General features: G+C 44.0%; 1 protein-coding gene and 1 pseudogene across 5 annotated transcripts in view; both read left to right on the top strand.

Annotated features, from left to right (window-relative positions):
* Positions 1-19,914, top strand: part of LOC147027123 (tyrosine-protein kinase ABL1-like) — a 135,862-nt gene that overhangs the window by 37,369 nt on the left and 78,579 nt on the right. The window lies entirely within an intron of this gene.
* On the top strand, positions 14,576-18,175 carry LOC147027125 (uncharacterized; annotated as a pseudogene). The gene is made up of 2 exons (XR_015058688.1): positions 14,576-17,694; positions 17,938-18,175. The product of XR_015058688.1 is annotated as an uncharacterized LOC147027125 (transcript).

The raw sequence follows: 19,914 nt of genomic DNA, 5'->3' as shown, positions 1-19,914 counted from the left end.
TGGGGGAGTGTCGTGCTTGGCCTTTTAAGTAACGATCCCAATATGGTGGAGGAGGTCGAGGTCGGGGAGCATTTAGGAGCAAGTGACCTTAACATTTTGTGTGCAAAGATTCTGTTAAGGGTTCGAGTTCAGGATAATGGGGAAAGGCTATTAGATTTCAGGAATGTAAACATTGAGGGTATGAGGAGAGAATTGGGTGATGTAGATTGGGAGATTCTAACAGGACAATCAGCATCAGAGAAATGGGAAACCTTTAAGGACCAAATGTGTAGAGAACAGAGTAAGTATATTCCAATGATGTGTAAAACTAGAAGTAGTTCTAAAGAGACCAGGGTGGTTGAGCAGTGAGATAAGGAACACTATTAAGGAGAAGCAAAAGGCATTCTTTAGGTTTAAAATAACAGGACTGGAGTTTGATTTATATTGTTACGAATCTGCCGCCCGCCCAGCGTGCGAACGACCGCTTTTAAACTGAATCGCGGCCGGACGCCCACCAGACTAACAATTCAGTCACGACTTTCCGGAGCAACGCCGAAAATCAGTCACGGGTGTGCTCCAAGCGCACACCATGGCCTAGTCAACACTCTACCCGCGCACGACACGGTCAATCGCCGAATTATCGATATACCTAAGTATTCGCGTGGGCAGACGACCGAGAGACCGTACCTCAGCGAGGTCTGCTTGGACAAGAACCGCTTAAGCGGTCCGTTCCATTCTGGGATAACCGAGCGGTGAATTATCGCGAGACCTCGCTGGACCCAATTCTTTTATCGGCTATTAAAAAGCCCGCTATTATTCCGAAGGCAAGATAGCAGTTCAATGGGGAAAGACACAACGAACGGGTTAACATTTAAACGCGCACATTTATTCACACACGTATACAAACAATCATGCAATGGATGCAAAACACCAACATGCACGTATGTAGAAAAGCAATGGAATTGGTGGGAAGGGACAAGACACGAACAAGGCAAAGCACTACAACCGTCTATTATTTATTATTCACAAGCACTTGTACGGTTCTACTAATTGGACTCGGCGCCACAACTTCCACACAAATAAACAAAGAAAAGACCACCCTCATAGACATGGGGGTCAGGCTGGTCCCGTAGGCCTTTATGACGTGGAACTTGGCAGACCGAAGGAGTTCCACGAGACCCTTGCAGGTTACCTGCACCCTCGTGGTGACTGGCTTGGGTGACCCTCGATGGACCCTCTCCAGCCCTCACTGACTGACGCTCCACCGACTGGTTCTCCACCGACTGACTCTCCACCGACTGAACACCAACGCTGCGCTCCATTCTCCGTTCTCTCCACGCAGCTCCCACTCCCACCAAGACCAGCGCGCCCCACAGCCTCTCAACTCGCCCTTTTATCTCGACGGCGCATCGCCCCTCCCCCCTTCGCGGTGCGCGGGGGAGGAAAATTCCCGGAGAGGAGTCGGGTTTTCATACGTTTAGTAACCGTCACTTTCTGTTTACCAGTTCCGAGGGGAAATTCCGAGAAGTGTGTTATTGGAGCTTCTTCTTGTTCTCCATGGCATAGATGTTATTCGCTGCGGAAAGGTTTGTGGTGTGGTTGTTTGTTGTGGTGGCGTGGCCGGTGGTTGGCGTTGTGGTTGAGATGGTGGTTAGGTGATTGGCGGGGTGGAGAAGGTGGTGAGGCAATGTTGGCAGTTGTGGGTATAGTGGTGAGGATGGCGTGGTTTGTTGAGGTGCGGGTGTGGTTGTGGAAAGGCGGTTGGTCTGAAGCGGTTGTTGAGAGTGATGTTGGTGTGAAGCGGTTGATCCAAAAGAATAATGGCTAACTCAAAGATCACAGTCCTGATAACACGAATAAAATCCCTTTCAACATCGGTGGGGAAATCTAACTGAACACGGACTTATCGGCATAACTGAACTAAGGACCTACATGGTGCTCTGCAAATTTCCACAGCCGTAACAATATCATTATCAGAGTAAGCAGAGGCAAGTTAAGAAAATAACTCGGCAAGCCAAAACAAAGTATGAGAAGGACATGTCTAAGAATAAAAATTAAAAATGACCGTTTTTACAGCCATTTTTCCCTGCTGTGCAGGGGTTTGGCTTTTTCTTGAGGCAATGTTTTATGGCCGGATGCCCTTCCTGACGCCAACCCTGGTCGCCTCTTACGACACACAGGGATATGGTACACCTATTCTAACCAGGGCATACACCGGGACCAGTACACTGGTACTCATTTTGCCGACCTCGGAAGGATGACAGACTGAGTCAACCCCCTGGTGTTAATTCAGCAGCCAACGGCGCTTGAACTCAGGACCCTGGGATCCCAAGCCACCACCCTAACCACTAAGCCAACACCAGGCTTCTGACATGTCTAAGAATATTAAACACAATAGCAAGGCTTTCTTAAAGTATGTCAGGGGAAAAGAACAGGTTAGGACCAGTGTGGGCCCATTGAGGAATAGCACCGGGAGAGTGGTTGGTGATGAAAATGAGATTGGAGGCTTATTAAACGGGTAACTTTCTTCAACTTTTACAGAAGAACAGTCAGGAGAATTGCCAATAGCTGAGAGTATCTATCAATGAGGTGAGGAAGGGCCTTAACAGAAGATGCAGGTTGGAGTGGAGGAAGTGAAGGAACAGCTCGGTAATCGAAGAGAAGATAAGGCTCCGGGTCCAGATATTATGCAACTGAGAGTAATGAGGGAGGTGGCTGAGCAGGTAAGCAAGATGTTAACGGATATTTTCAATAGCTCACTGGAGTCAGGACAGGTACCGGAGGATTGGAGAGTAGTAAATGTAACACCATTATTTATGAAAGGATCCAGAGAATAATTGGGAAACTATAGACCTGTTAGTTTGATTTCAGTTGTGCGGACGGTGTTGGAGACATTAATTAAAGACCAGATGAGGAACCATTTAAACAAATACAAACTAATTAAAGGTAGTCAGCATGGGTTTACCAAAGGTAGTTCCTGTTTTACAAATCTTTTAGAGTTCTATGACGCAGTGTCTGATTGGGTGGGTGAGGGAAAGGCAGTGGACATGGTATATCTAGACTTTAAGAAGGCATTTGATGAGGTACCACATCGGAGGTTTTTAGCCAAAGTGAGGGCTTGTGGAGTGGCTGATCAGGTAGCGAATTAGATTGCAAACTGGCTGAGTGATAGGAAACAGAGTGGCTGTGAGTGGGAGGATGTCTTGCTGGGAGGACGTAAGTGGTGGGTTACTTCAGAGATCAGTACTCGAACCATTACTACTCAATATTTACATCAACGATTTGGATAATGGGGTAACGAGGAAGCTTTTCAAATTTGCAGATGACACAAAGCTTGGAGGTAAGGTGAATGGCAGAGGGGGTGGTGAACAGATACAACAGAGAGTTGATACTTGTATGGATTGGACAAAAGATTGGCAGATGAAATTTAACCTGAGCAAGTGTAAGGTGTTGGGGATGGGAAAGAATAATGAAAATAGAGATTACAGGATGTAAGGGTAATTTTTGGAGTGCGTCACACCGGAGAAGGATCTGGGGGTGTAATAGATACGGGAGGTGAGCAGGCAGCACAGTGCCAGGCAGCTAGCTATAGGTAAAGCAAATAGGGTTTTTGGCTGTATAAGGTGGGGGATGAATTACAAAATCAAAAAAGGTGGTGTTAACATTGTACAGGAATTTAGTGAGGGCCATATCTTTAATATTGTGTGCAGTTTTGGTCACCACAGTGCTGGAAGGACAGATATGCTGTAGAGAAGGTTCAGCGTAGGGCTACTAGATTGATTCTGGGCCTAGCTCGATTCAGCTATTAGGAGCGGTTGAAGGAGACGGAGCTTTATTCACCCGAAAGGAGGTGGTTGCAAGGAGATATGATAGAGATGTTTAAGATAATGACGGTATAGATAAAATAAGTGCAGATGAATTATTCAACAGAGTAGACAGTGATAGGACCAGGGGCCATAGCCTGAGAGTGAAGAAGAGGAGAGTTAAGACGTAGCAAGGCAGGGGACTTTCACTCAGAGAGTAGTTAATGCATGGAATGGTCTCCCTGGAATGGTAGTGGCAGCAGAAAAAGTAGATTCGTTTAAATTGGAATATTAGATAGGTACCTGGAAGTTATGGGGATGTTGATTAGACTTTTAGGTAGTTTGAGTGTTGATGGGTGATTGTGTATGGAGTGCTGTTGGTGGGGGTCTTGTTAAGGGGGGTTGTGTGGTTGATGTGTGTTTTTAACCCATGCCGATGCCCCCCCCCCCTCTGAGGGGAAGAAAAGGAAAAAAGAAAATATAATAAAAAATAAATTATAACAAAAAAAAATATTTTTTTCTTTCTTTCATTCATTAAAAACATTTTGTTTTGTCTTTCATTAATTATAAACATTTTTTTGCATTTTTTTCTTGGATCTTGGGTTGGTGTGGTGTTCACGCAGGCATAATGGGCTGAATGGCCTCCACCTGTGTTGGATTTCCTTGTTGTCCTTGTTTGTGTCCCCTCTCAACTGTACATTTTGTCATGTTATGTCCTGATCCGTTCAGTGTACTAATACTAGCTCTTTCATGAGCCTTGATAATTATGTTTACAAAAAATGATAAAATAAATAAAAATTTCCAACAAGAGCGATCCATCGCTCACTCAAACTCAAAATGAGGAGCATGATGGAACGTGAGCACTGTCGTGCTCTTCAAAAATGATGGTCTGGTATCCAGTGATATGCTTATGGTGCAGCTTGTGGAGATGTGTGTATATATGTATATATATATATATATATATGTATATATATGTATATATATATGTATATATATATATATATATATATATATATATATATATATATATATATATATATATATACATATATATATATATATATATATATATATATATATATATACATATATATATATATACATATATATATATATATATACATATATATATATATACATATATATATATATATATATATTACATATACATATATATATATATATATATATATATATATATATATATATATATATATATATATATATATATATATATATATATATATATATACATATATATATATTGTCGCGGATTCGCGCCCGCCGGCGTGCGAACGGCCACGTAACTCAAATCGCGGCACGTCGCCCACCGGACGGACAATCCAGTCGTGACCCTCTCGGACTAACGCCGGGAACCAGTCACGGGTGGACCTTTCGGTCTCACCGCGATCGAGCCAATCGGCCCCCGCGTGGGATAGGGTTGCTCGCCAAATTCAACCTACCTAAGTACCCACACGGAGGGTAGACCGGGCGATCGCACCTCGCCGCAGGTCGACTTCGGACACGGGCCACTTTAAGCGACCCGTTCCGTACTATCGGGATAACCGAGCGGTGTTATTCGTCGGCCTCGACGGTTCGATTAATTATCGGGCGTCTTAGCCCACGACCAACCCTTTACGTGAAGCAAGATGGGGATTCAATGAAAGAAATGACGAAGCGAAGCGGGAAAACAGTCCAATAATAAGCACATTTATTTCACGATGAACGGAAAGCACACATATACAATTCCACCAAAAGCACATGGAAAAGAAGAAGACAAAAAGCAAATGCGACAATGCAGATCTAATACCGACTACGCGAGCACACGGCAACACTTATACAATTTTACTTCACAGACGGCGCCGACAACACATATTCCCAAAGTAAAAGAAAAGAGAACCACCCTCCAGGATGAGGGGGTAGGCGGGCCTGGGGCCGAGACCGTGTCGGGCCTACCCGTCTGATGATGAGACGCGGAGCGGCGGTGGTGCCTCAACTCCGCGGGCCTCGTGGACAGTGTCTGGTAGGGGGTGGGAAGGGGGCCCCCTTTTGTCGCACTATCTCAGCGCGGGGGGAAACAGGAGGGAGTTGCTGATGCTCGGGGAAAGGAGGATTTCACAAAATCGCGGGTCCCGCGACGAGCGTCTCCACCACGACCTCGGTCGCGCCGCCGGCCTTTTCCTCCGCAGTTCCTCAAATCCGACGCGAGCACCCCCTCAACCGCCTTCGCCGCCGCCGCCTCTCCACAGCTCCGTCCTCTTCACTCCGACTCCGCGAACTCCCAACTGCACTCTTCCTCCTGCGAACTGAACTCCGAACTGCTCCAACTTCCAACTCCTTCTCTTGACTGCGAACTCACTCTTTCCAACGCACACCACTTTTCTGACGAACGCAGCCGCTTATATAAGCCCCGTGGCTTCGCCTTTGACCCCCTGCCTTCGACCTTTCACCTCGCTCCCCATTGGCCTGAGAAAAAGTGGGCGTGAATGCTTTTTGATCCATGAATTTGCATATAGCGACCGCCCTCCAACGCCCTGGAGGCGGGGCCAAATTGCCCCTCGCTCACCGATTGGATGGAACAAAAGTGGGCGTGAGTCGTTTTTGATCCGTTTTTCTGCGGAAAGTCCGTGATGTTTTGTACACGCTGTTCGGTGCGCGCCCTGCACGAGTCCAATACCGGTACCCACAAGCGGCGCAAGAACGGTGGCGATACGACGGTTGCGAGGTGTGACGGTAAAGGTCGTGGCTGTTGTGGTGAAGCGGCGTTGTGGTGGGTGGTTGATGTTGTGATGACTGTTGAGACGTGGTTGGTGGTGGTAATAATGGCGGTTGGTCCAAAATAAAGATAGTAAAAGAAAAACGGCTATCCTGAAGAGTCGCAGCACGCATGAATGACATTTATTCCCTCTAGACAACGGGTTTGGGCCTAACTACACATATACTTACCGAGATATCTCACCTAAGGGACCTGAATGGTGGTTTGCGAATTTGGTCAACCACAACAATATATATATATATATATATATATATATATATATATATATATATATATATATATATATATATATATATATATATATATATATATATATATATATATATATATATACATATATATATATATATGAAAAAAACCAAGACATTAGTCGAACTCATTGTATTTTAGCAGGTAACGTGAGGCTCTTGGTAAACAGTGAACAAATAGTCACATTTTATGGGATCTGAACCGAAGGTGCCAACATCACGTACTTGGGTTTTCACATGTTATCATTAACCAGATGGAGCAACCCATCGGTGCATGCATTGATCGCGCCCTCATTCTTTTAATTCCAATATGAAAATGGCACAGACTTTTGGGCATGGTTTTGTTTAAATTGTTTTATCATTATTTTCCAGGAAGCATGCAGGACAAGCTGATATAGTTTTTCTTGATTGCTGAACAGCATTGCTGAACATTGTCCATATCAAAGAGTTGATTGTGGTACTAAAATAGAAATTGAAAGTGCTACAGTTGGCATTGCAGCTGTGCTGTCTAGAACGAACATGCGCACGTGAGCGCAAGTTTCCTCTGTTCTGCTGAGCAAAAGTGCATTCCACGAGTTGCTTAGGTCAAGCCTTTTGAGTAATCCTTCAAATTTTCTTCATTCCCTGTGATAATTTGTTCACGGCCTTTTGTTGCTTTACCAGTCGCAACATTATTCGCCAGCGCTGCTGCTGATTATGTGCGCACCGATTCTTTACTTAATCTTCGAGAAAAAAAAATCACTCTCTGGTGGAAGATCAAACTTGTCTTTTGAAGGTGTTCTTGTGAGGCTACTCAATATTTGAGTATTCTTTTGAAGCTTTTTCCCATGAGACATTTTATAATGAAGCTTTCTGGGATATTGAAGAAACTTGTGAGTTTCAAATCGGTCCGATCTTCCTCCCGTCCTCAGGATTATCTCCACAATGAAGGTAAGACGTTGTGGAAGCCACGTGGTGAGTTGGAAATACCGTAGATATGCTTTCCAAATTGGCACATGTCGAATGATGTTCTATGCAATGTTAGTTGTCCAGTGACAACTAATACTTTGAGCATTTAAGTTCTAAAAACAACAGCAGAATTTTAGTTATTGATCTACCTTAGTTGGAGACTTTTTTTTTTTAAATCTAAGTGGTCAATATATTTGTGGAGCGAGTGAGCTAGCGGGGGTGGAGGGGGGGGGGGGCCGTGTTGATATACCTTTAGCTCTGAAGAGTTCATTATTTAACATCTGTTGCATGATAAGGAAGTCGTCGTCATCATCATCATCATCATCATCATCATCATCATCATCATCATCATATGTACATAATATAAACGAAAAGTACAGTCCATGAAGGAGTGAAGCCATATGACAAAATGCCGATTAATCACAATCTGTTTGAACGTTCATTTGACTGCACGGACATTTGTCAATTAATTACGTACTATTGGAATATAGCTTTCGATGCATTTCGTTCTCCCTCCGGAGTTTTTCGATCTCCGTGGACTCAAATTTTGCTCCCCCCTCGAGCTGGTGAATTTCAAACTCGTAAAGTTTTTGTTTTCTCTCCCACTGTTCCTCATGCTTCTCAGCCTTCAATCTCATAGCTTCTTTCAATTGGCTTAGTTCTTTTTCCTGTTTCGTTCGTTGTTCGTTCATTATCTCTGCATACCTCGACCTTGCTTTCTTTTTCAATTGTTCTTGTCTTTCTTTTTTAAATTTCTTTCACCCCCTGTCCCTCATTCTCCGATCTCATAGTTTCTTTCAATTGGTTAACCTCAAATTCATCTTCTTGTTGTTTTCTATCCCATTGTTCCTCTCGTTCTTCCCTCTCCAATCTCGTTGTCTCCTTCGATCGCCTGATTTCTCCTTCTGCTTCATTCCTTGCTCCTTCACTTTCTCCTCCTATTCCAACTTATTTTTTTCCTTTTGTCGTTCAGTTTCAAATTCATACTCTTTCAGTTTTCTATTCCACTGTCTTTCTTGTTCCTCATTCTGCAATCTCGTTATTTCCTTTTATTGACTGATTTATTTCTCCTGTCTTATTCCTTGTTCTTTGTATTTCCTATTCCACTGTCTCTCTTGTTCCTCATTCTGCAATCTCGTTATTTCCTTCAGTTGGCTGATTTCCTTCTCCCGTTTCATTCGTTCTTCCATCATTACTCTTTCTTGCATCTCATTCTTTAATCTGGCCTTCGCTTCCAGCTGTTCGATCTGTACAGTGTGGTTTCTTAACGTTTCATTCTCTGCCCTTGTTCTTTCATCTCTCACCATCCTCAACTCGTTTTGTAATTCCGTCTCTTTGTTTCGGTGTTTCTGTAACTCCAAAACTTTTTCCCATCTTTCCCTTCTGGCCTCATCACCAATTTTGCATGCTTCCTTCCAAAATTCGGTCATTTTCCTTTTGGATTCTTTTAGTTCTTCCTGCCGTTCCTTTCCTCTTTCTATCTCCTGTTCCAGGCTTTCTCTTTTCCGATTGCCTTTTTCTACCTCTCACTCTAGTTCGTTCCTTTCTCTTTTTAACTCATAGGTACTCCGCTCGACTTTCCTCTTTTCTCCCTGTAGTTCTTCGAACTGTCTTGACTTCTCCAATAGTTCTTTCTTTAATTGTTTTACTTCCAGCTCGTGTTTCTTTTGTTTCTTTTCGAGCTCGGTTTTCCATTCTTCCTCCAATTGTTTCTGAAGCCGCCAATGTCCGGCGTAGGCATGCTTGACCTCACCTGCCATGCCCATGTGGTTTGAAACGGCCGTTGGGAGCGCTCGCATCGTGTCGCGCCATTTGCAGCGCCATAAATAGCCGCTCGCTCCGTGCTGCCGCTATTATGTGACCCAGTTTGCCGGCAAAGTCCGTGCTCAGAGTATGAGGGTGAGCTCCCTCGTGAATTAAAATTACAAAAAGTAGTACCATCCCGGGCCATGGATTCTAAATTATTACACATATACATTTCTACCCCCGGCACCCGCTCGCCTTGAGACGCCATCTTATTTCACGTAAGAGATTAAAATTTAGCCTGCTCATAATTTGGAGGGAATCGGGGGTCGCTCCTCTCACCCCTGAACTGATTCCCGGAAATTTAGTTTGGAGGCGGGAGAGTTTGTTTCCCGCTCTCTGACACCAGTGTTGCAAATTCGCGCCCGCCGGCGTGCGAACGGCCACGTAACTCGAATCGCGGCACGTCGCCCACTGGAACGGACAATTCAGTCGTGACCCTCTCGGAACAACGCCGGGAGCTAGTCACGGGTGGGGGTTTAACCTCACCACGATCGTGGTGATCACCACCAGAGACACTCGACCACAACGACACAGCTCGGCGAGGACCCAACAACGACTTCAGACGGAGGCGAGTTCCACGAGTCAGGGAGAGAGGGAGAGCGCAGGAAGAGGGAGAGAGCAGGAAGAGGGAGAGAGCGCGCCCCGCCTGTGTCTGACTTTTATAGCGCGGGGCTCCGCCCTTCACTCCGCCCCGTTTTCGGCTCCACCCTCCTTCGAGAGGGTTCGCGAAAAGGGCGTTCCCTCACCCCGACCACCTCACGCTGTTCATTCACCAATTGGCGGCGAGCTGCCCCTCCCCCTTCCCTCACACCAAGCGCGGGGAAGAATGGTGGGAAAAGCCCACCAGCATCGTTGGCGGTTTTTGTTTGTTTGAAATAAAAGATAGAGAAAGAAAAACGACTAACTCAAAGTGTCGCAGCCCGGATGGATCACATAAATTCCCTCTATACAACGAGTTTGGGCTAACTACACATGTACCTACCAAGATATCTCACCTGAGGGCCCTTTATGGTGTAATGCGAATTTCCACAGCCATAACAATATATATATATATATATATATATATATATATATATATATATATATATATATATATATATACATATGTATGGATATCTATTATTTTTATTATATATGAGTACGTGCCCGTAAAAAAATTAATAAATAAATATTCAAACCGCGAGCAAGAAACAACAACCACACATAACAGGCCGTTTCTTCGCTCTCGCGTGCCCTCACGTGCATTGCCCGGAAGTTCGCATGTCGCATTTACGATTATTCGCAATTTAGTTTTAACGGCCAATTATTCAATTGGCGCCAACGTATTTTGCCTTTTCGCAATGTCGTCGCAAGGAAAAACAAAAAGAGAAGAGAAGAGAGGGAAAAAAATTTACTTCCTGGTTTGGAGCACACCAGCTCACTCTGATGTTACCGAAATGTATGCACCGTCTAATATGAAAACGATCATAACTTGGGGCATAGTGTTTATCTATAAATGCGCATAAGAAATCGAGAAATTATTAGAATACACGAAGTCATCACTTTCCGGAAGTCCGTACGTTGTAACCTGTAATGGGGAACGCGGCTGAGTTTCCCTTCCCCCATCGGCCATGCCCACGCAACAACGTGTCTTGTCATTAGTTTGGTAAATAAATGGCCATAACTTGGGAACCACTTGTCCGATTAATATCAAACCTTGAAAAGGCACATCCTCAGGTCCCCAGAAATATACCTGGCAAGTTTCAATCAGATCGGACCAGTGGTTGTCGAGAAACAGCAGACACAGAGATTGCTGGAATTATAGATAGATATAAAAGTAGTCGTGTATGTTTGTTTGTCCTCTGACAACTCGAGAACTACACATCACAAAGCAAAACTAAAGGCATATTCGGAATCATCATTTCTGAAGTACTTCAGCACACCTTAGATGTTTAAAAAAACCGAAAAAAAATTGTCGATTTATTTTTTATTTTTTGGCCGTTTCAATTTTTCTGCTGCAGTTGATTGATTTTCTGCGTTGCAACTTTTTTATTCACAACCTGATCAAAATAAGACAGACAGACCAGTGTATGGACAGAACAGTGAACGTTTACAAAGTTTCTGATTTTCGATGCCCCGAAAGAGGAAGAGCTCCATTGGTCCCAAGGCAGCTGCAGCTAAGCGAAAACGCACAGAGACAACAGGAAACTGAAGAGAGCAAGATGCCAGGTGAAATGAACAGGCACAGCAGCGACAAAATGAGACTGAAGTGGAGCGATCAGGGCAAGGGGCATATTCCCTCCCCTCGTTCCTGGAGGAGGCTATCCTTCTGCTCACACCGGGTCACGACACATTCTGCCAGCTCACCCCCATTCTCCTCCACTATCTCTACCTGTGTGTGCTCGTCAATTATATCGTCCAATTCACCCTCTATCTCCCGTGTCTCTGTTTTTATTTCCGTTGTCTTTGTTGTTCTTTTCTCTGTTATTTATTTTAATTCCTGCGTCATCTCCTCGTATTTATTAGTTTCTCCCTGTATTATCTGCGTCTTCGTCATCACCTCCATGTGTCTCACCCTACATGTGGTGACGGCGTCCCTCGTCACGACCTCACCCGTCTCCTTTGTGGGCCGGACACAAACCACACTCCCCCCAGCTCGTTCGCTCCAACACGTGGCGCCGCCATTTTGTGCTCCGTCGTCCGCGTTTCGGCGTGCGCAATCGCCATTATGCCTCTCATGCCCGTCCTTATTGCCTCTTGCCCTGCCTGGAGATTCAGCCCCATGTCCTGCATTTCACCCCGCAGTGTCTGCATGTTTGCGTCCATCTTGTCGTTTGACTTGCGTGCATTTGTATCCATGTTGTTTTTCATATCGCGCGCATTCGTTTCCATCTTGGCGTTTATTCCTGCCTGCATTGCGAACAACTGGCCCATTTTGAATGAACTCGGCACATCTGATCCGCCATTATCGATCACGGAAACGGCCGGGATCGGGGAGGGATTTTGACGGGGGGGGGAGTTATACACCGCGGCCCCCGCCACTGCGCCCATTACGGATTCTGGGTTCGGTTGTGGGGAATCGTCAACTTGAATTGCGGTGTCCTGGGCAGTGGTTTCCTCCTGGGCCATAGATTCTATATCTAAACCTATTCCCTCCTGCCACTGCTCGCCTTGAGCTGCCATTTTGCGCATCGGGAATAAAAAATTTGAACAGTCGTAATTTAGTGGGAACAGAGGGTTGCTTTCCACACCCTTGGTCCGATTCCGTAAATTTAGTGTGGAGACTGGAGAGTTCTCATCCCGCTCGCTGACACCAGTGTTATGGAACTGGTGTTCTGCAAATTTACGGAGGTGGAAGCGGAGAGTTCGCCATCCCACTCCGGACAGCCAGTGTTATAGATTTCCGCCGCGTTCGGCGTGCGGATGGCCGCTTCAGCCCAATCGCGGTCGCACGCCCACTGAAGGCGACAATCCAGTCATGACTTTCCAGACCTACCCCGGAATCCAGCCGCGGATGCCTTCACTCGTCATAAACCAGTCAATACTCTGTCCACGCGCTACAGGGTCGATCGCCGAATTGTCGATTTACCTATTCGCACGGACAGAAATACCGAGAGTTTTTATACCTCGACGAAACTTGTAAGGAACGAGCTGCTTAAGCGTGCTTCGTTCCGTGTGCGAGCCGAGCGGTTTTAAATCGCCAAGTTCCGTCGGACCAGATTTACTTTTATCGGCTTTAAAAGCCAGATAATTCTCCGAATGCACCATGGCAGTCGATGTGAGGAAATGACACGACGAGCAGGTTCACGTTCAACAATGGGGGACATTTATTTTAAAAAGCACATAAGCAATTAATTGGGGGATGTGGACATGAGACGAGAAAACCCTACAGCCAAGTATAAGAAATGCAAGTATATATAGGCACTTACACAATTCACTACTTATTGAGACAAGGCCCACAGACGTCCACACAAAACCCATGGAAAAGGAACAGGCTCGTAAGCCTTTAATGTTCTCAGAGCCGGGATGACGGGAAGGCTCCGAGAGGCTGGGCCGGTTACCTAGCCGCCCCTTGGTGGTGACTCTGTGGTCTTCGCTCGGCGACCCTTGGCGTCTCGGTCCCGTCTGATACGCTGCCAATGCCCCAGTCGCTTGAGCAGTTTAGCAGCTTGAGCAGCCTGGCGAGCGGCTTGAATGGCGGCTTGGTTGGTTGGGCCTGGCGACGCGCCCGACTCTCCACTTCAGACTCCGCTGGCTGCTCCAAGACTCCACAACTCCGCTCCAACTCCTCTCTCCCCGACAACTCCGCTGGGCTCGGTCTCCGTCTTTTATTTGCTCCGATGCGCTTCTCTACCCCCTTCCCGACGCATGGGGAAAGTCCCTTGGGGTGGGAGTTGGTACTTGCTTTTTTTGTAACGGTCATCCTTGTTTACCCTTTCTGAGGGACCCGCCCCAACCTGGGGCGTGGGGGCAATCCGAGGAGTGATCGGGTTTTCCTTTGTTTCTGTGCATACTTTTTGTAACAGTCATCCTTGTTTACCCGTTCTGGGGGACCCGCCCCAACCTGGCGCGTGGGGGCAATCCGAGGAGTGATCCGGTTTTCCTTTGTTTCTGTGCATACTTTTTGTAATGGTTGTGGAGAATGTGGCTCCTTTGGCGGTGTTTGTGGAGATGGCGTGGTTGTAGAGTTGATGGTGTTGTGGTTGTAGAGATGTTGGCGTTGTGGTGGAGGTGGCGTGGTTGTAGAGTTTGTCGTTGAAGAGATGTTGTTTGAAATAAAAGATAGAACAGAATAATGGCTAACTCAAAGATTCACAGCCCTTCACACATCGGTGGGGGAATCCTAACCTGAAACACTTACTTATCGAGATAACTGATCTTCGGGGAACCTGAATGGTGTTCTGTGAATTTCCACCACCGTAACAATATGAATATATATATATATATATATATATATATATATATATATATATATATATATATATATATATATATATATATATATATATAGAGCTCTTTTCCAAAACGCGATAAACGCCAAAAACAAAAAAATCCAGTCATCAGACGCAAATGATTGTCAACAGGTCGCCAGTCAACATTCCACATTTGTATCTTGTCACAACGCGATATCTCCCGTTAGTTTACACAGCCCAATTTAGATCTTTTTTCCAAATTGCGACAAGCGCCATGCCACTTTTATTCCAAACCGCGATATCGCCCCTCGGCCAATCCGCGTGGGGAATTTTCGACAACATGGCGGCTCCGTTGTTTGATTCTGCTGCATGATTCTTGGAGGAAATTTTCTGTGAAAGTGGATAATTTTGAATGGACTCTCGAAGCAGTGATGCTTTCACCCGGTGGAAGAAAGCGCAAGTTAAACAAGGACAATCATGAAAGGTAAAAAGCAAAGAAAATTCACCATTGTGGTGTTGGTAAAGTACCAACTGTGGCGTGCAAACACACCGCAGAAAAAAAATCCAAAACTTTGTCACGCTGATAAGCTTACAGAAGACGACTTACGCCTGAACTTTGATAAATTCTCTGAGAATACAAAGAAAGTAGAGCAGGACAGGGAATTTCTTCAGCTCATGAAAATGACGAATGCAAACGGCATCGCAAGAAGGTAGATACAGTTGGTCGTAGGAAGAACAGCGACGTTTCCGTGCAGTTCAGTCTGCTGACAGTGAATCACCCAAAGTTCCTGTTTGTAAAGGCACATTCCTCACAGTACTGGGTGAGTTTTATTGTTTGCATTGCAAATAATTTTTGTCTCGAAGCTCATTGAATGTTAATCGTATATACACACTATGTACCCAAATGCTCCCACCGTTACCAGATAATATTTTAAATATTGACGTGATCCATTTATTTCAACGATGAACATGCATAACAATAATATTAGCACAGAACCAGCACCTCCAGGTCTATTCAACGTTTGATTTGAGGTGGTTGTTGTGCTGATGAAAACACCCACAGTCAAAATTATGTCTATCGGCTCCACAAGACTGATCCCTCCGCCCCCATGGCATATTAGCTACTTTATACCAGGTATTGTATTAATTGTATTCTTTCAGGGATCAGCAAGGACAGAGTGTTGAGGGTGGCCCGATATTATGCAGAGACTGCTGATGCTCGCCCAGAAAGAAGGGGAGGCGCCCGAAAAGTAGAAGTTAACGAAAGAAAGAGGGATCTGATCTCCAATCGCATTGGGACATTCAACTGCAGGGCCAGTCATTACGGTCGTAGGGGAGCCCCAGGACGGAAATATCTCCCCAGTGACTTGAGTGTGCGTAAAATGCACCAGCTTTTTGAAGCACAAAACCATGCTCAAACCAGCTACTCTCTTTACTATTCTGTTTTCTTGTCCAAATTCAACCTCGGCTTTGGCCATCCTGCCACAGATGCCTGTTCTGTATATGCCAAATACAGGATGAGAATAAAGGTTCCAAACGTGGTAGAAGCTGAAAAGCAAAATGAAACGGCCTCGTTTATTTTGCATCGGCAAAGAGCCCGAGCATTATATGATCAGTTGGGAAGGGTCGAAGAAGATGCAGTGACTGTTTGCTTTGACATGATGCAAAATCTCATTTTGCCCAAAACACCAATAGGTCAAAGCTTATTATTCCAGACAACTCTACCTTTACCTGTTTGGAGTTGTTGTGCATCATGGAAAGGAGAGCAAACAGCTCAAGGAGGATGTCCACCCTTATGTTTGTCTGGAAAATCAGAACAAAAAGGATAGCAATATGACAGCATCCACACTGGATCATTGCTTCCACCACCAACTCAGTGGTCTGATTCTGCGAAAACAACGCCTTCGCTTGTTTAGCGATTCCTGTTTTGGGCAAAATATTAACATGAATATTGCGTCCATGCTCTTTGCACTTAAGCAAACAATTCCTGGTCTCGGGAACGTTTCTAATTCGGGGGCACAGCTTTTTACCAGCAGATAGAGTGTTTGGGAGGATTGAACAGTGTCAGGAAAGTGGACACCATCCTGCTACCAGAAGAGTACTGTTCAATTTTGAAAAGATTTGGGAATGTGTATGTAAGTAGAGGATAAATGGGGCTTCTGAGGTATCCATGCAAATGAATGGGGAAAAGGGCGAAAACTCTCTGAATTAACTCCGGAAAAGCCCTAAACAGGAGACTCATTCCTCCCCCCCCCCTCCCTTACAAATGAATGGGGAAACCTTTCTGACTCGAGGCTCATAAGGTTATAACAGGAGAATGATTTCCCCCCCCCCCCACCCATACAAACTAATGTTAAATTGAGACTGATTTTCTCCCCTCCCATACAAGCTCATGTTAAATTGAGACTGTCTCAAGACCTTAAAAACCCAAAATAGGAGAATGATTTTCTCTCCCCCACCCCCGCCGTCTGACTCTTGGCCCATCAGGTCAAAAGAGGAGGATGATCTCTGCCCCATTGAGCACATGTTAAACTGAGACTTACCGATTTCCTTTTATATTTTCATTCCATTCAATGAGTCGAGTATATTCACTTAATCAGAGAGATATAAAGAGAGACATCACCATTTTTTGATCACCATCGAGTATATTTACTTTATCTCTTCAAGCACGAAATAAAAATGCTATTCCCCATTCGGTTTCTTAAAATGCAGAAGTGTGTTTTCCATAGTACAGTCGTGCTGCAAAAATGAGTCAGGCTGCCTCGTCCGAACCAAGCCCAAAAAATTCCGAAGTCATTTCCTATGTGGGAACACACCCTGGAAAATCCATTGTTTTGTAATCTCCCATTACGTCATTGCGTGATTATATAAACCAACTTGTGTGCCCAGCATGTTTCATTCAGAGAATGGAGCATTCAGATTCTTACGAGAACCTTACGGATCAATCGTTTTCACCAGATGACAGGTGAGATTCTCAACCCAATTTCTTATTTATTGTTTAAAACAGAATTAAATCGCTGTACGACCAATAATTATAATTATTATATGTGTTTTTCTCATAGCTTGTACCCAATAACAACGTCGTTGATCACAGCTGTGGAGAACGAATTATTTGAATATCACGAGGAATGGGTACAAATGAACGACTTTCTTGAAGAGATTCAAAATTTCAGGAATGATCTAATCGATATCATTACCGACTGGGAAGCATTACTGTCATGCCCCTTGCCCGCAAGTCTAAAGTGAGAAATTATTACCTTGTCTCTCTGTATCTGTCTGTGTATATGTCTCTGTCTATCTATATGTCTGTCGGTCCATTTATCTCTATCTGTCTCTGTGTCTGTCTCTGCCTATCTAGCTGTATGTATACATGTCTCTCTGTCTGTCTATGTCTCTCTATGCTTGTCTTGTCTGTCTGTTTATCCCTCTGTCTATATCTCTTTTGAATGTTGACTCATTATTATTATTATTTTTATTTTTTTCAGTTTAAAAATCTGTCTGGATGAACCAAGCACACAAGTTAATCGTCTGCAGGAATCTGACATGATAGTCAAGACATCTGAAGCAGACTGCTTGGAAATATTATCTATTTTTACAACTGAATATTTAATATTTTCAATCTTGATGAATTGTAATTGCTTTACTTATAATTATCTGATTTTGAATTACTAGAAAAGAATAAAGGAGGGGTGGGGTAGGAGGTGCGCTCCCCCAACGACCCATCACCCCCTCATCCCACCCCCTCCCCTCCCCGTGTGTGGGGGGGGTGGGATGAGGGGGGTGGGCGGGGATTGTGTGGGCGGGGTTTGTGTGGGTGGAGCTTCTGTTGGTGGGGCTTCTGTGGGTGGGGTTTATGTGGGTGGGGTTTATGTGTGTGGGGCTTATGTGGGTGGGGCTTGTGTGGATGGAGCTTGGGTGGGTGTGGGTGGAGCTTGTGTGGAAGGGTGGAGCAATTTTTTTTAAATTAAATAAACATGTTGTGTGTGGAACGAATTAACTAATCACTAATTATGTGAATATGATTTATGTGGTTTTTGTGGGTGGAGCTTGTGTGGGGTGGGGTGGGGTGGGGTTTGAGTGGGTGGAGCTTGTGTGGTGTGGGGTTTGTGTGGGTGGAGTCAAAAAATTTCAATTTTTCTTTGTCTTTTGTAATTCCTGTGAATAAAATGGACCTAATATCTCTTCCCCCTTTAAATCGTATACCTTAGAAGTCCAAGGAACTGTATCTATCACATCAACAATTTTAAAAAGCTCATTTGTCCACCGCTTTGTATAACCTATTTCAAAATGAGATTTCCACCTATATATTCTTACTATATCACCAACTTTGAACTTAGGCTTTCTGACATTAATTTCTTTTTCGTATTCTAATTTTGTAAATGTTTCTGATGGTTTGGTATTCGTTGAGGTGTGAATCGTATCATTATACTTATCTACAATATCCTGAATAAAAGATGACCGTTGTTGAGAACCGAGTGGGTGAATTTTTTATATAGTCTCTCTTTTAAAGTGTGATTGAAGCGTTCAACAACAACCACTTTTCCTTCATTAAAGGTACTGTATAATGTAATGCTGATATTTTTTAGAAAATTCATAAATGTCTTGTTATAGAACTCTCTACCCTCATCAGTCCACAATTTTTTAGGTTTTCTCTTACTTATATTAAATATCTGTTGAAATGCTAACATAAGAGGCTTACATGAAAGGCTAACATGAAAGGCTAACTAACATAACATTACCTGCTTTGTTTTTTAAAGGGACAACCCACGCATATCGACTCCTCAAATCAATAACTGTTAACGCATACTTGTACCCCTTATCATTGAGTTCAATCAAATCGGTGGACCAGATATAATCAACTTCCTTGGAATAAACCTTCCTTCTATGAAACATTGTGAATACAGTCATGCGCCGCTTAACGACGTTCCGGGCAACGACGGATCGCAAATACGATGGGTCTGCCAGCTCTGAAAATAAATAAATAAATAAATAAATGAAAAAATATGTAGCTGAAAAATTCCTATCGCCGAGTGATGTAGCCTCATATAAAAATAGCACATACAATTATGTACGCTCTACAGAACATAATACCTCATAATGATAAACAACGACAGTGTGGCCCTGTTATAATGCGATCGTTTTGGTCTATAAAATGTCATCGCGAAAAAAAGCAGGGTCGTGCTAAATCGGGATTCAAGGAAATCGGCTTTCAAACTGAGGCAATGTTTCCACGTTTACCTTCTAGCAAGTAAATTACCTTTGAATTGAAGAATTCCACGAATAAATCGTTGTTGTTCATCAATTAAAACAAATTTATTTTTGGTGAAGCTTTTTATGTTGTTAAAACAATCGCACTGTTCCGAAAATATATCACAATTGACAGGTGCTCGTTTCTTCATTTGTAAATTATAACATCGATGCAATGATTACGTATTTATAAAATCTAAACGCTATTTATTCAC

Source organism: Eptatretus burgeri, chromosome 5 (genome assembly GCF_056783735.1).
Source record: "Eptatretus burgeri isolate ZD-2024b chromosome 5, Ebu_testis_v1, whole genome shotgun sequence".
NCBI lineage: Eukaryota > Metazoa > Chordata > Myxini > Myxiniformes > Myxinidae > Eptatretus > Eptatretus burgeri.
Note: the sequence above shows the minus strand (reverse complement) of the source record. Positions and strands in the feature narration are given on the sequence as shown.